The following is a 15251-nucleotide window of genomic DNA, read 5'->3' as shown; positions in this document are numbered from 1 at the left end:
ATTACATAGAAGGCTCAACTTTACGTCCTCACACCCCAACATTAAGAGTTGGGTAGAAAAAACATTGGGGAACTTACTTCTCAGTGGTCCACAGCCACCACAGCACAAGCTCTTTAAAACATTATATCCTTAATCCTTAATATAAAAACTAAATGAATAATTTTTAAATGTTATATACCACAAGAAATTTGCAAGCACTAAAATAATTATTTAAGTTGTCATAAAAAAGTAATTAGTTAAGTTAACTATTTGTAATAAATAAATATTTATTTTAAAATATTCTTATTAATTATATATATTAAAATTACCCTTTATGAAAATTTCTTAATATGTACAATTACTATGAGAATTACTTAAAAATAAAATCAATAACTATAAAAATCAAAATAAATTAAGATTTTATATTTAGTTTGATACTAAATCTCTAACAAGCACTTATACACAAGGTAATCAGCCTTTATTTGTTAAAACAAGATATTTTTCACTTGACAGAACAACATAATCAGCAAACAATTACGTAATCAGATAGCATTTACCTTGTACTACATCAAGTTTTATTTACAAGACTTCATTTGTAGACTATAAATAAGGTCTTATAATTAGAACCGTAGTATTACGGATCATTGTTTTGAATCATTGTATGCGACAAAAAGACAGCAGTATAATTCTTTTTGACTGGGTTAGACTTGAGCATTGTCTATCTATGCACTTCATGATGGCACTATACATTTACAAAATTTCGGCAGCACAAAGACGCTAAACAGTTAACGTGGGAAGTGTAATAATGGCTTTTAGTGTGGAAAGTGTAATAATGGCTTTTCTCTGCGGCACTTGAAACCATGCATCTCATTTGCGACTCAATTCATCCCAATCGATGAAACGCTCAAGCAGCTCTTTCTCTCGCAAAACTAAGCAAGCGTCAGCCCTCCCAAACCATTTATAGCGATGCTTTGCTATATAATCGTACACAAAGTCCCTGACTGGCGTTGGAACCACTAGCAGAAAGCTTAAAGCAGAGTATGGCAGTGGCAAGTATGAAACAACCCGTAATGCAGCTGCATAGTCATTTTTGAACGATTAAATTGGCATATTCAAGCTCATAGGCAAGGCAGAGAGAATGACAAAATTATAATTGGTAAATGGAGCATATATTAATCTAGGCATTTATTCTACACGAAATTTATTCTAAAAATATTGGCAGTTTAAATATGAGCCCTTGACAGATTAAAAAATAAGCGGGCCATAAACCCAAAGAATATCGGTGCAACAGAGAGAGAGCGAACAAGACAGGCTTGAGGCTTCAAAGTAGGGAAAGGAATAATGACTAGAGGTATAAAGAAACTTCAAGAGGGAAATGGTGTGTTCCAGCCTGGAATGACCATCAGTGAGGAGAACCTAGAGGAGAAAGCAATCAAAGAGCCTTGTTGCAAACCTAAAGGAAAGTCCTTAAAACCAGATGACTCCTACTCCTTCCATTAGATTGCCCTTATCTTATAGAGCTTCGCTAGTTAAATACACTAGGGTAGACAAAGAGATACTGCCAACCCTAAGATTGCCCATCTCTTACAGAGGTTCACTACTCAACTACAATAGGGTAGAGAATGTGATACCAATGCCTAAGGATGGGATGATGCTTAGAAATTAAGAGGAGTTGGTCCTCATGGAATAGACAAAGAAGCTTATGAAACTGTACCATATCATGTAGGTGACTAAAGCCATGGAAAGGAGCCTCAATTCCAACCTTATAGGGGAAGAGTGAGCCACAGATTTCAAAGGTCAAATTACTGAAACTGTAAGGAATCCTAGAGTTCATGCTGAACAGCTCGTTTTGGTTCATTTTCTTGAAGGATAATGATTATGGTCATGTTCTTAACAAGGCACCATTGGTTCTATTGGAACACTGTAGTTGTTCATCATTGGACTGCAGGTTTTGACCCCGATAACAATGTTGTACGCAAGATAGCTTTTTTTGGGTAAGGATCCTAACTTCCGAATACCTCAACACAATAGAAACTTCTTATAGAAAGCAGGGCGCTAAGATTATCGAAGCAGCTACAAACACCATGAACCAGACGCGAAACAATAATGCAAGAATTGAGAGGGGCTGTTTGGCAAGGATTAGAGCTGAAGAGGATCTTACAAAGAACTCACTCAAGATTAATTGTTCGCAACCAAGTCTACCAAGTGTTGTCTGAAGGTATAAACCTAGTATGTTTTGGCCGTGGGCAATACAGCTAGAGAAATGAAGCATCTCTTCATAATACCATCACCTGGATATGGGTGTTAATGAGAAGACAAGCAGAACAGGGGCTTAGAATCTCGCTGATGAGTGACTACCAAACAACCACTACTAGAAAAGTGGAGCAGTAGGATGTTAAGTTTATTGGATGATTGTCAAAATGACAAAAAAGGGGAAAAACATCCTGGAATGAATTACAAAACCATTGGTAAAACTCACCATCTACAAGAGAGGCCAAGAATTTGCAGGACATGTCAATGTTCGCTGCCATAGCCAACATTAGTTTGAACCATATATTCAGAGCAGCTAACAACTCTGCTAACTGGCCAGAGAGGAAAGGATAGACGTTGAGTGAGGAGACAGATATCATGTAAGAGCCACTTGCTGAGTGTTGCTATTTTGTAGACTCAAGTAGAAGGAATTTGCACCCCATAATCTCCTGAGTAATTTACTAAGCCCTTTATCCAACAACAACAAAATTGTCTATGAGCTCCAAGCATAAAGAGGCTCTAACTTTGACTAAGAAACGATGGAGGAGAACTATGGTAGCAGGCCTAAGCTTTTTTCTCAGAGTTTTGAAAATAATTTTTTTTTCTGCCATCTGAACAGACTGGTCTGCAAAAACAGACGGCCCAGAAAGAAATACTTCTTTGAAAAAATTCTGACTTGGTCACTTCAGCGTTGGAAACCTGTTAATGCAAGATTGAATCTGTATGCAGATGCAGAATGTTAAACAGTCAACACCCAATGTCAATTTTAAATTGGTTTTTAAGGTCCTAAGATCTGATCAAATTCAAGAGCATGCAGTATATTTGTCTCAGAAAGCCAAAAAGACTGATTGGGCACAATTGAATTTAATAGGTGAAAAGGTCCTAACCAGTAGATCCTTGACTGTATGAACCCAGGCCTTCAACAAATAAAAGGCGACGAAGAACATCCTTTTTCTCAAGACCACATGCTGTCAAATAGGGCTCTGCAGCCTTGGATTGAACGCAACAGAACTTAATCTTTTTGTCCTTGTCGGCGTTGATTACCCATTTCACACCTGTTCATGCAGAATAGAATCAAAATGTACTCATAACTGTAGGTAACATATTAAAAGAGGACCATGCAATTAAATGGACCCAATGTGAATGGAACCTGGAAAATGCATGAGAAGTTAAATTAAATTTTTGGAAATTGAGAGGTTAACTGATTCAATAATGACTGGACAATATCAAGGCCGGGAAATTTCATTTTTGATCCAATGAAGTAGAAGTATATTCCTCCAACGTAACAAGTTCAAAGTATTAAAATAGCAACAGTACAGGTATAAACTGTGATATGAAAGCTGCTTCCTTCCCACAACTGAACCTATTCTTACGCAACGAGAATGAAGATATACAAGTATCTAAAACTCCATTAGCATCAATTAGACATAAACTTGTGGAGAAGCCACTTCTGAGACAAAATAACCCAGCAACTTGATATGGAAGTTTGGTAATACTAATGTCCACACAATTAAAAATGCAAGGGACACCAATTGTACCAACATGATCGAGACATTTATCGGCAATGTCAACCTTCTCACCATACTCAGCAAGAGAATCAAGTAAAACTGTAAAAGCGTGCCGCAATTATCATCCCGCAGCTAAGAGATTAGAAACTATTTCCCCACCGTGAAAACAATACTAAATAGAAATTCAACGAATTCAATCATTTTGCGGAAGCCCCCTCACAGTCACATGGATCAAATTCGTTAGGTGCGCTAAGATTTAGAATGCAAGGAGAAAAAGGAGAAGAACGAAAGATCCAAACCAATTTCCATGAAGAAACACAAAAAAACTCGTAACCGGCATTATAGACAGACGAAAAAAGTCTTGAAAGAATAAACACTTACGGGTGCAACACGTGGTTGATTATGTAGGGCCAACGGAATCGCTCATTTTATGAGATACTAATAATATTGAAGCCGGCCACATCACAACGAGAAACACAGCCGCCCAGAAACAAAGAAGACGCACAAGGAGTACAAGAAAAGAAGAAAGAGAATATAATGAAGCATTTCGATCGAACAGAGAGAATCCAGAGATAGGAAGGTCAAATAGGAAAGGTAATGAACGGAGTAATACCTCGGTGACAGAGATGACAGACGCCGTCATAAACCACGACTCTCGGAAGCAGCAACCTAGGCGTGACTTGCTGGGAAAGAAGTTCCGAAGAACGAGGAGGATTAAGAGTTTCTTCGTCATCGGAATCAGCCACAGCAGGGGCAGAGAAGGAAACGGCGTTCTTAGATGAAGAATGCGATGAAGAAAGCCAGCAACGGAATGAAGAAAACGAAAGCGTCGTTGCGGTGGCGTTCGAGAAGTTCGGAAATCCTCTGCGAAGCATCTTCTTCTTGATCGTATTAGCCTCAGAAGAAGGCGACGCAAGAACTTATATAGGTTCGGAGGAGAAGGCGGAGTTTCGTCGGGTTCTCCGTCGAAGCGACGCGAACATGATTTGTTTTTCTTTCTGGACAAGGAAGCAAACCTTGTTGAACGGCAAGAATAGCATTCATTTCAATTCAAGCACCAAATCTCGTGTTTTGATTTCAAATCCTAATTAATCAACACTGTAATCGTTAATTAAAAGGGAAAAAAAATGGACACGAGTCTAACAAAAAAAAAAAAATCTTTCTTACGAATAAAGTTTAAATTATGACTTGAGAGGCACTTACAAATGCCCAACATTGTCTAGAATATTATTATCTTTAATAAGACTGTGGGTAAAAAAAAAAATCCCCCAAAAAAAGTATAAAATTATTAAATCTCAAGTAGTTTTAAAAATAATACTACCTCCGATCATAAATATAAAATCTTGTTTAAATTTTATTTTAGTCCTAAATATAATAACTCAATTTATTCTGTCTCTCATATTTATATATATTTTTTCAAAATAGTTCTTCTAACAATAGCAGTTTTAGCCAATATATGAGATTGACAAGAACATTTTAAAAAAGACAACATATATTTATTACAAATAACTAACTTAATTTCTTTCTTTAATCTTCTCAAATTAGTCAACTAACTTTTATAATTAGGACCAGAGGTAGTAACACATTTTTTAAAAATTTATTATTTAAAATTTAGTAATTTTTAACCTTTTTTTCCCCTAAGATTCTCACGATACAAAGAAAATCACAGAAGCCAGGGTCATTTTGACCCTCATTTTTCATTATTATTATTGTGGTTATCGCTATTTATTCAATAATAGACCAACACATTGAGAACAGTTTCACACTCCCATTTTAAATAAGAAACATTGTTGAAAAATTATTTGAAGGTTCTTGAAATTTGTTTTAAAATATAAGTGTAATTTATTTTTATCATACTTGTTGATCGTAAATTTTGTTTAATCCTAATAAAAAAAACACAATTTTTCGTATCTAAAAATACTGGGAAATATTTTTTATTTTACTGAGATATATAAAATTTTGTATCCCATTTGATAATAAATTTTAATTTTGTTATTAAAAATTTTTGTTATAATTTATTATTTGTTTGAAATAAATATTTAAAATTGTTGTGAAAATTTTTCACATATTTCTTTGAGACGCGGGTTAAATAGGCCACTAGCGTGTTTATTAAACTGAATTCTGCCTATGTAATGAGCAATGCCCTAATTATAATTTATTTTTTTGTTTTAGATAAAGATTTGGAAATTTAACATGTGCGTGTGAAGTCCTATATTATCAGTTCCCCCGTTTGTTACAAGTAACCCTGTAATCACACGCTTATCGGCCTATGTGGGCGAACTGAGAGATTTAGTGAAAAAAAAATTAATACATCTAGTGTTTAATATAAAAATTCATTAAAAATTAGATTTTGTTTTAAACATAAAACTCTAATTTATTATATCTCTTAAATTTATAATTTATTTTTAAAGTATCCCTACTAATTATATTAAGAATTTACTATCCAATAATGGTCATAATAATGCTTTAGAAACATCAACTTATATATAGCATGAATAACCACGAACCGAATTAACAAGATCATAATATAAAAAAACTTAATTTAATTTTTTAATCAATTTAAATTAGTTAATTAATTATTATATTGAAGACCAGAGACATAATAAGATATATTCCTCTGGTTCTAAATATAAAAAATTATATTATAAAAGGGATCTTATATTTAAAAAAATTACACTAAAAAAACTATTGTATTTAAAAACATAGGAGTAATATAAAAATTAGAGAGATTTTAAAAAAAAAACAGGGGATTATATAAAAGGATTTGATTTCATAATATCGGGGGGAAATCGCTAGAGAAAGGGCTTAAACCTTCGACCTTGTGGTTAACAGCCACACGCTCTAACCAACTGAGCTACTCCAGCGGGGCGCGGAGCGTATTCTATTTAATCATATCCCAAATGAAAACATGCAGTCGCCTCCATTCGCCTCGGTCTTATAAATTTCCAACAAGTAGACTTTTTTAGCGCCAAAGCTCTTCCCTCGCATCATACGTGACTTCGTTCCAATGTATGATGTCTACAAACAAATTTAAACTTCGTCTCATGTATTTCATGCAATACTCTCTCTCTCTCTCTCTTCTTTTGTTTTTTGGAACTTCCTTTATGTTTGTTAGTTGTCCTAAATGTACTTCACTTTGCATTGTTCTCGGGTTCTATAATGCTCTTCTTTTTCAGTATCACCCTTCTTGCAAATTTCCAATATATTTTGGAATATTTGTTTACTTAAATTGATACTACCTCCGGTCCTAATTATAAGACCCAGTTGACTTATTTGAGAAGATTAAGGAAGTAAGTTAATTTAATTATTTGTAATAAATAAGTGTTGTCATTCCTAAAATATCCTTGCTAATTAAGTGCATTGGCTAGAACTATCATTATTAGAAGGACTATTTTAGAAAAAAAAATATATAAATATGAGAGACAAAATGAATTGAGGTCTTATAATTAGAACTAAACAAAAAGTCAAACGGAGTCTTATATTAAGGACCGGAGGTAGTATTATCAATTAGAGATAAAAATAAAAAGTGCTCACTTCTGAAACCATTTTAATGAGATAATTAACTTCTCTTGCTTTTGATATGGTAATTGAAAATGACTTATACTTAAGGCTAACATGAGCATACAATAAATTCTCATGATGCATGAGATAATTAAAATCATAAATAAGTTGGAGTTGTTATCAATTTCTAATAAAAAGCTTGAACAAAGTAGTTTTTTTCCCCATGAAAATAAAAAAGCTGATTTAATGATGATGATAGCAACACTAAATTTTAACATGCTGAAGTGATATGATCCACATCTGCCATCGAGGCCTTTAAGGCACCAATTAAGGATAGCCAGCCTGCCTTATCCTTCCATTAAATCAAAAGGTTTGGGGTCATGTGAGAGCTCTGATCAGAGGGCAAGAGAAGATCAAGATTGTTCATAATGGAACACTGCTTTTAATTATGCCTAAAGGAGAGAATCAAGAAACCATGAATCAAACTAAGATGAATTTCTTATCATGTAGTTTATAAATGCATTGCTAAGTTGACTGTGGACATAGGAGAGTTGAAGTAGAGCCAAATTCTGATGTTCTAGTAAAGATCACATTAAGAATGAAGCATAAGTGACCTACCAGCCATACAAGGGGCACTGAAATTTGTATCTATAATGTATGTGCTTCTATACATTGAAAGTACATTAAACCCAAAATCACAAGACAACGTGGCCTAAAAAGAGAGGTTTAATAGAACACGAATTATCTTTCCAGTTCCAATAACCCCCTAGATGGCAAACCAAACCAGAAAATTCAGCTTAATGGGATTGATTCCCCAGAAGAAAAATCAATGGAACAACTGGTGCCTCAACTTTAGAGGATTACCACAGTGGACAAGCCATTTTAAACAGCCAACCTAACTATGAATCATTTTCAAGTGACTAAGGACCGAATAAAAAGATTCATTCTAAATGGTTCGATCGGCCAACAGCCGGGTCACCTACAAAATGAAAGAACAAAATCTAAATTAGAGAGACTATAGTTTCTTAATTAATTAATAAATTCTCAGATGCTTTACACCCGGGGTAGAAAAAGAAAAAGAAAAGAAATCACAAATGCTTTGTGATGCAAACCCAAAATATTGTTGCGGGCTTTCTGGAACTAATCTAGCACCTCCTGGACCTGGCCATCTGCAGTAGTAGAAAAAACTTAATAATCAGAATACATCCATACACTACAAGAGATACATGTGCATAAAAGCTAAAGAAAGATTAGAAATTCAGAAGGCCTCACCAGCAAGATTGATGGCCAGATTGGCTTGAGCATCAGCTTCAGAGTTGAAATTCTTAACAAGGGACACAAAAATATATATAACTAAGTAAGTTTTCACACAAGCATCAGCAATCTTGTAATCATATATGAATAAAACAAAGATATTTCATGTTCATGTGAATGCAGCTAAAAGCTCTCAGAGAGAGGAAGGAAAAGAAGGGGATTTGCAGTACAAATTATTTCCAAGATAAAGACTAAAAGAGGCAGACTCGTAACCAAAAAGCTCAGAACATGGTTTAGTAACGAAATAGCTGGCTATTAAGAGGAAACTAGAAGGCGATTGGGAATCACAACATCATGTAGGATGAGATGGCTACAATGGTTATGAAGGCCACTAAAGCAATTTTGGATGAATCAAAAGGTTTTTGGACTTATAGATAAAGAATTTGGTGATGAAACGAGAGTGTAGAAGAGAAGGCCAGACACAAAAAAGAGTGTTTCAAAGCTTTGCATTTGTGGAACAACGCCGAAAATAGGAAAACATATCGGACAGCAAGAAAGGAGACTAGGAAAGCAGTGAACAAGGCATGATTTAATAGGTTTGAGGAATTTTATGAGGATTTGGTAATGAAAAATGGGGAGCAAAAGATATACAAAACTGCAAATAATAGGTAAAGGAAATCAAGAGATTAGAACCAACTAAAATATAATAAGGATGGAGGAGATGGAGGAGAAGTTATAAGATACCGATTCAGAAACAACAGAAAATTAACTAGTTTATTTAATCAGTCAATTTTTCTCATTTTTAATTGTGTAATTTATCTTGAACATTTAAATTAGTTCATCTTAGTTTATTTAGTTTATCTTATTATATCTTGAATCAAATATTTAACTATCTGATTAGAGATATTAGGATTACCTTTAAATTCCCCCCCCCCTTTGATGTAAACTCTTTATAAATAGACTAGCCTTCCTAAAGCTAGTCATCCAAGGAAAAATATTTCAGTTTCATACTCCTCCAGTTCTTAATGTAGGATCTAATTGGAGAATTAATATTAGTCCTACATGTAAGATCTATTTCACATATTTATTCCAAATTAACCCAATTGATATTCCCCCAACAATAATCAAGTGAGAGAAGGAGGGAGGAAATTAAAAAAAATACTTACAGTGCTTTAGAAAAAAACATATCATATTAACTAATTTAACTAACATTCTTAATCTACTCAAATTAGTTAATTAGATCTAACATTATTAAGAACTGGAGGAGTATTTTGGATTTTGGGAGATCCCCTTTAAGTATTTGGCTCATAAGGAAGGGTGAGCAAAAAGTTAAGGTAGTACAGATAAGAAAGTTAAAATAGATGTATGGTCGTACAGAAAAGATGAAGTCCAAAATGACTATACATGAAAGAAAGATGTCGTGGCACCTGCTGAGGAAAAGATTGTAGTAAATCATTTACGAAAAAGTCAGATGTGTGCACAGAAAGCTAATGGAAGTACCAGTGAGAAGAGTTATGCAAATAAACTTTATAGAGAGACGTAGGAGACTAAGACAGTAGACACTTAAGGAACTTATCAAACAGAATCTATTAGTGAATCATCTATTTGAAGAGTTGATTATTAATAAAGCACAATAGCATTCTGTGATCCATGTAGCCGTCCTCAATAAGACTTGTTGTGCATTAGTAATTTTCATGGGATGCCTAATGAGTTATGGGTTGGTTTAACTTAAATCTTCAATTTCCTGAACTATTACCAAAACAAAGAGATTTTGGAATAGAACTGGTAACACGGACTGAAAAATCAAAAGCGCCTTCTGGAACCTCAGTATCAATCAAATGTACCTACCCTTAGAACATGAGTGATCTGGAATGATAAAAATTTATCCTTGAGTTCTTTTGCCACTGCATACAACCTAGACATGCTCTCATTCTTGACCTTCCATAAACCGTCAATCTGTTTCATGCAGCAGCAGGAGTTGAAGAGGAAAAACCAGTGACAAAAATTATAATCAAAGGTTGCCAATGTAGCCATGTAAGAATGCATGGACAAGATCTGATGTTTATTCTCCTATAAAATAAGATTTTCCATCTTTAAAACCAGAACCACATTGTAACTCAAGCAATAACACGCACAGAGAGTACGAGAGAAACCATAAATTTGACTTTCCTTTTTATTTAGCTCCTGATTTTATCCCTCTGACTATCCAACCGGACAAACAAAGCCTGGCCAATGTTTCGGGACATATTACATGCATTTATGTATGTGGTGACGAGGATACATATAAGATACTAAAACTCTATTTAAGAACAGACGGGATATTTCAATTGGGAATTTTATTATGAAAATGACAATATGATTTTTATTTTCATTACTCTTGAGACATATAGTTGGCCTTTGACTCATCTCAGTTACTTAAGCGATGATAAACTTAATAGCAAGATGAGTATTAAGATACCGTGGGTTCAAAATTCCTCTCTATTCTTTACCTACATAAAGAGTTAACATCTTTTAATCTGCAAAAATTGATTATATCTGTACGGGCAATTTAGAGACTGGATACGTGAAACTTGAAATAAAGGCTGTGTTGACTATTACCGGAAGGAGGGTCTTGCATCAGACTCTTCTCCAAAAACAAGTCAAACATGAATCAAGACACTGATTTAATCTACATATATTTTCTATCAATATACATCAAATAAAGAGAAGACAAGAAATGATTGATGCAGACTCTGAAGAAGCAATCTACCATAACACAGTCCTCAGAACTGTTACAATGAAGACGTGATAAAACTGATACCTTCCACATATAAGTATAATGTATCAAATAAATTGATAGAGACAGGCATATAAAATGACAAACCTGCATGCAAACAAGCTTGGAATCGCCTTGGATATGAATACCAGTAACCCCTTTTGAAGTGCAAATTTCATTCCCAATATTAAAGCACGATATTCAGCAGCATTATTGGTTGCAACACCCACACCTTCACGCAACCTACAAATCTTTAAAAACAATAATAATTAAAGTGGCCTAAGTTGAAAGCAAACGGTGAATAGAAGTAGAAACAAAAAAATTATACCAAACTCCCATCACTTGAGCGCAGAATAGCCCCTGCACCAGCTTTTCCAGGATTTCCTTTTGATGCACCATCGAACTCAAGAATACAAACCCTCTATAGAAGAATAAGATCATGAGGCTTCACTACAATAAAAGCGGTATTTGAAAGGACGTAAACAGTCAAAACATAAAAATCTCCCCACCAGCACCCCCCCCAAAAAAAAAAAAAACAGAGAGAGAGAGAGAGAGAAAGGATTGCATCCAAACAAAAGTAGCATATAATTCATTTAGCACTAATTGTCACTCAATACTTTACACTTAAAGTACTCAAGGTGACATGACAACATCGCCTGTGGTGAAGGTGCAGCAGTAACTGATTGAAATAAAGGTTCATCAAGTAAACATTATTTAGCAGCTACAAGCATGTACATTGTTTCTACTCACCAATTCAGATGATGGTACTTGAGCCAAAGCAGAATGATCTAACTTCACTTGTTTTTTCAATGGGTCTTCAGAGAGGGATGTCACACCAATTCCTTCCTCCTAAGCAGTATAAGATATATATCAAATATATTACGATTACACAATAAGGGAACAGGAATTTAGATAGCGGCAACTTAAGTATGGTATAAAGTTGCTTCATTGAAGAAAACCTGACACGGAAATGCAAAGGGAAAAAAGGCTAAAAAGGATTTAAGATTTAGATCCAAAACATTTTCTGTACGAAAATAAAATGAGACATCATCCAATAATCAACAAAGTCATCTTTTTAATCAGATTATTTTAGCAAATAAATCACCCAAACATCTGGTGACAGCACAAAGTGGAGTGAGGAAAATCAGGCTTTGTCACATAACCCACATAGCTAAGCAAAATATATTGCAAAAGCCATGCCAACAATATCAACATCGGCTGACTATGCAGGTACTAGTAACACTTGATGAGGCTGAAAATCCCAAAACTGTCACAGCATTTTATAACCAAGCATTCGGACTATTTAAGAAGTTACACAGATCAATATCAAAACCTTATTATCACGTTTAACTAAAGCGTATTTGTATATAATTAAAAATGTATTTGATAATATATCTATATATCCAAAGGTAATATATTATATGTTTCCATGCTAAGCACGAACTCTCTGCACTCAAATCTAAAACTGTTACATTTACTGTTGGAAGAATACAAGGTAGAGAGGTATAATAAGGATATCACATCATAATTCAAATTCAAATTTGATAATGGTGATGCAATTACTTAAGGGATTAAAGATGAAAACCAACTTTGGAGGGATACAGCTTTATACAAAATCCACATAACATTGCTTTATAGATAAGCAAGTTGCAGTTCCTAAAATTGCAGAACTCACCACATTTTCTTGTCCAAGCACACCCAAAGATCTCTTTTTAGATGCGGCATTGCTTGATGTGCCTGCCTCCAAAGAAGCTGGATCCTAAGGATACATGAACATCAATTTTCATTCTCGAGAATAATGAATCTCAAGCTTCTAAAGTGAATCAGGAACAGAACAAACATGAACTTTTATCAAAGAAACAGGAATCTGCTGGATATTACAACAGAAGACTGCCACCTAGCTATTCAAAGGTAAAGCAAAATGGTTCTGTGGATTTGTGATTAAGGATAAACCAAAAAGAAAAAGTAATATAAAATGGAAAAAGTTAAACATGTTTGAAGGCTTCTATGTTTAACATTTACCCCAGAACAGACCAAAAATGAAAAAGGAATAAGTTCCATCACTACGTGATGCCTAATGAGCATCTCAATTAACCGCCGTATTAGATATTTGACAATTCATTAAAGGAAATTTTAATATGGATCAAAATTTCCCTAAAATGAGTAGGATCGACAGTAAGAACCAACGAAGTTTCTTCAAGCTCATATCAGGTATGCAGAAACGCAATTTCTTCAATTCACAATCAATGAAAACTTTTCTCGATTTTCTAATTTGAAGCATACATGTGATGGGGATGATTACATAAAAGGCAATAATTCTCTTACCTGGAAGGGACAAGGAACAAGAGTACCAAATATATCCTCGTTCAAATCAGCAGCTCTTACAGTGTACAAGGCATTCTTTAGTCCCCGTGAGACAAGATAGTCCTCAGCGTCCTTAGGCAGGGAGTATCCCTTGTACACACTAACAGGAGGATTGCATATCTACCAGGTGACATAGAATCATCCATTAAACGAACTATATAGTACGGAAATCAAAAATTTAATGCATCACCTTGTAAAGCCTTCTAATAACTATGGAAGATAATAGTTGAATTAGAATAACAAATTATCAGTTGTGATCCTTTTCTCAGACAATAGGAAAAGCTCATTGCCTCATTCAGTTGAAGTCTGAAAGAAGTGTAACCATGAGATAAACAATAGAAGTCATTCCACAGTCTTAATAGAACATTCTGTCACAGATGCATGAGAAACTATGCATAACCTAGCTGACAACATATCATAGATGCAAACCGTAAACGGTGGAGAATTGGGTGCCAAGAGAATTACGGAAGATCCAACTTGAGCCTGACATTCAATGAGACTGTTGTAGACACCAACGATATCCCCTTTACGTACGACAAAAAAAGCATCCTTTTCTTGCTCCATCACTGGTTCAGGTTCTAGCTTCTGCAATTTAGAAGCAGATTTGCGGCCTTTTCTAGATGAATAGCACTGAACACGAAACCTTGTAAGCACAAATTCTAAATGGGCAGACCTAATAGCAGGATACTCTAACTTCCTCTTCCATGAAAAGACAGAACATCCATACAGAGAACGTGTGCTAACGAAGTAAGTGGTCCTCGTAATCAAAGCAGCAGTGTACGATGATAGTTGCGACAAGCAGCTCATGACAAAGTAAACTTCGCCAGGCTGCCTAGATTTCTGCACGAAAACTAATACAATCAAAATGAAGCCATCGAAATGATAATATGACCAAAAATTCTAGCCCCATCACGGCGATTCTGTTGGTTGCCGAGAAAATGGAGTAGAAGATAAACCATAGCCTAGGCGCATTGAAAATTAGCAGCGCAAGAAAAAATTAGCTTCATACCAATTGCTTGCTTCCAATGAAGCTAGCAGGAGCATGCGGAAATGGAGCTTCTGTGATGGTGGACTTTCAGCAACGCGTACATTTGTTTGGTCGAAAACATGGGCCTGTTCGGTTTCCGTAGGTAAGATCCGTAAGCCCAAAATTATTACATCAATATTTCCTTATTTTTTTTGCCAACATCAATATTTATACCAACCATATAATATTTTTACCCAGAAAAAAAATCCAATGTGAACTTTATTGTCGTTTACTATCTCCGGTCCTTAATATAAAAATTAGTTGAATAATTTGAATAGATTAAGAAAATTAGTTAAGTGAGTTATTTGTAATAAACAGATATTGTCTTCCTTAAAGTATCATTATTACAATGACCATCTTAGAAAAAAATAAATAAATATAAGAGATAAAATAAATTGAGATATTATATTTAGAATCAAAATAAAAATTAAATGAGTTCTTATATTAAAGATTGGAAGTAGTATCATATATGAATACAAATATTATGACTGATAATTGATCCTGTCTTTTTTTTTTTTTTTGTTTGCCAGCAATTGCATTTTATCAAAGTAAACTAAATACCAACATTAGAAAGGTCAAGGAAAAAAAAACCCAACAAAAAAGAGAGCCAAAA

The 15251-nt window shown here is 34.5% G+C and overlaps 1 non-coding gene and 1 pseudogene across 1 annotated transcript; both read right to left on the bottom strand.

Annotated features, from left to right (window-relative positions):
- Nucleotides 1-673: 673 nt before the first annotated feature.
- Nucleotides 674-14667, bottom strand: LOC114731272 (uncharacterized; annotated as a pseudogene).
- On the bottom strand, nt 6528-6601 carry TRNAN-GUU (transfer RNA asparagine (anticodon GUU)). Its single transcript has one exon. It is a non-coding gene; the product is annotated as a tRNA-Asn (tRNA).
- Nucleotides 14668-15251: the final 584 nt, after the last annotated feature.

Source organism: Neltuma alba, unplaced genomic scaffold (assembly GCF_004799145.2).
Source record: "Neltuma alba isolate B1F8T4 unplaced genomic scaffold, ASM479914v2 tig00012817_pilon, whole genome shotgun sequence".
Taxonomy (NCBI): domain Eukaryota; kingdom Viridiplantae; phylum Streptophyta; class Magnoliopsida; order Fabales; family Fabaceae; genus Neltuma; species Neltuma alba.
The sequence above is the reverse complement of the archived record's forward strand: the minus strand, read 5'-3'. Positions and strand labels throughout refer to the sequence as shown.